The sequence below is a fragment of the Montipora capricornis genome, chromosome 2 (assembly GCF_036669925.1).
Source record: "Montipora capricornis isolate CH-2021 chromosome 2, ASM3666992v2, whole genome shotgun sequence".
Classification (NCBI taxonomy): Eukaryota; Metazoa; Cnidaria; class Anthozoa; order Scleractinia; family Acroporidae; genus Montipora; species Montipora capricornis.
This window is the reverse complement of record NC_090884.1, coordinates 59,064,309-59,066,621: the sequence shown is the minus strand read 5'-3', so window position 1 is coordinate 59,066,621 and position 2,313 is coordinate 59,064,309.

Genomic DNA, 2,313 nt, shown 5'->3' with positions numbered 1-2,313 from the left:
GGTAACATACATACGGGCAAAAACTTTATTTCATCTCGAATTTTCGAATAACTTAACTACAGGAGCTAATATCTTCGAGACATTACATTTACATTATAGCTGGTTGTTCCAGGTTTATTGAGGGAGAGAATTTAATTTCCGCGAAGGTAATGCCTGAGAAGGGGACGGGAGAAAAAACGTATTTTTCATATAAGCAAGAAACCTTTTTTTTTTTCTCTTTTTTTAAAATTAAACATACTTTTATAAAGTAATATGAGGAAATTTTGAATCCGCTTATTGCATAGAGATGTAGAGTTTGACTTTAGTACTAAGACGACGGGTAATCTACAAATATTAATCTCGTTGTCCTCTTATTTACCTTATACCGTTTCTTTGACACGAGGATTACAGCGAAATGAAAGCACAACTTTCTCGCAAATTTTCTATGATAAAAACTTGTTCAGAAATCCAAAATCTTCGTTAATAGCACACACCAGGCCTACTCCGGAGTATCTGGCTACAATTTGTTTCCTGTGGCCGCGCTTCAGCCATTCGATGAGGGCCAGTCTCGTGCTTCGCAAGTTGTGCCTCGCTCATGCCCAAAATGAATTTTGGGTAATTCTGCCATTCCATGACAAGGGAAGATTCCCGATTCTCATTTCGTAGTTTTTTTCATAAGTGTCGGGCCACCCAGTCCTACCAGCAAAATACCGCATCGATTGAAGGTTTTAGCTTTCAAAACTTGCCCAGATTGTGTCAGTAGGTCCTGGAATTCGTCCACAGAAAGGCCAGAGAGACAACTTCACTCGTGAACCGCCATGTTTACAACAGAGCATTCTAGGCGTCCCAGTCTGCATGAAACCATCTCTCGCCTCTGTTTTCTTTCAAAGGGTTGCCTTTACCCACATTCCGGCTTAATGATGCCAGCCTGGGGGCTTCTGTTGACGAACATGGCCCAAAAAAACTACTTATAAATGATAAACCTACCAAATTAAGGCCAACTCGCTCCCTCTTCGAATACGAACTGACATTTGTCACGTGATGTTTATACCTGAGCCCACATTGACCCAAAGCAGCACATGTTTCAATTCAGTACTTCTTACACGGACTCCTAGACGGCGAAGCCAAGTTCTGCAGAACGTTTATCGCCAAAAAAGTACAAAAAAAGAAAGAAACCAAGCACTTAGCACTTAAAGGGTTAACAAGTAAGTGATACAAATAGTTGGGAGTAATAAACTTACTTTTCCGTGATAATTTTTCCAAATCTGACGTTCGAGGGACATGGGAGCGAGTTAGTCAGAAATTGGATACGCATACGTCGTGATGTATAGGGCTTTGAATGCCTTAGTTTGGGATTGATCGGGGGTAAGACTCTGGCGGGGAAATTTTGTCATTCTACGTCGGTCGGTCGCAAGATGGTTTCACCCTCAACTCTGATTGGTCCATTTGAATTTGACCGCGCGCTAGCAACACGACCCTCCAATCAGAGTTGAGGGTGAAACCATCTTGCGAGTTTCCGTTGTTGACTGCCCGGTCACAAGCCTCTGAGGAAAGCCGAAGAGGTGAATTTTAAGGCAAAGTTTTTGTTCGTCACGAGTCTTTCGGCCGCCGAAACACACGTATTTGGAGTGAAATGTATTGGGCTTTATGGAACTGTTGTTTTTATTGCGATTCGGGACTTTTCCTGTTGAGGAGAAAACGATTTGTGGAGTGAGGTCTGGCTGGCGATGGATGGAATTACCGGCCTTCCTATTATTTCAGTAACGGCCTTCCGGATCACTTCACTAAACGGCGTCAGAATGGCTCGAAACTCGGCAAAAGAGACAAGTTGGTCACACATTTGAGGTAGGAAAACTTTATTTCAAATGAGATAGTTATTTAAACAAGTTTTTTACGATCGGTGATTTTCCCATACAATTCTCTATATACACAAACTGTCGCATACACCACGTATTTTCAGCTTGGGGAGCTTGTGGCTCGAGACTGTATCCTGGCAACATGCAGCGCATATTCAATAAAGATCTTACTCGATTCATGCAGAGCCTTTCTCGAGAACGCCAAAATCGAGCAAGCAGAAGAAAGGCTCTGCTTGCAGGGTGAACTTCATGCATTAACCATGTTTTGCCTTCTACATGAAAATTGCTGACAAAATCAATTGGTTTTCTTGGTAATGGCTTTGGAACTGCTGTGGATCGGCCAACTAAGTTCGACTTCTGAATCAACAGGCGTACTTTTCTTAATTTGTGTCAGTCGAACTCGAATTGAGTTCGGCTCATGAAAAGTACGCAGTGCAATGTCTGAATCGGGCCTAAGGCATCAAATATTATCTGCTCA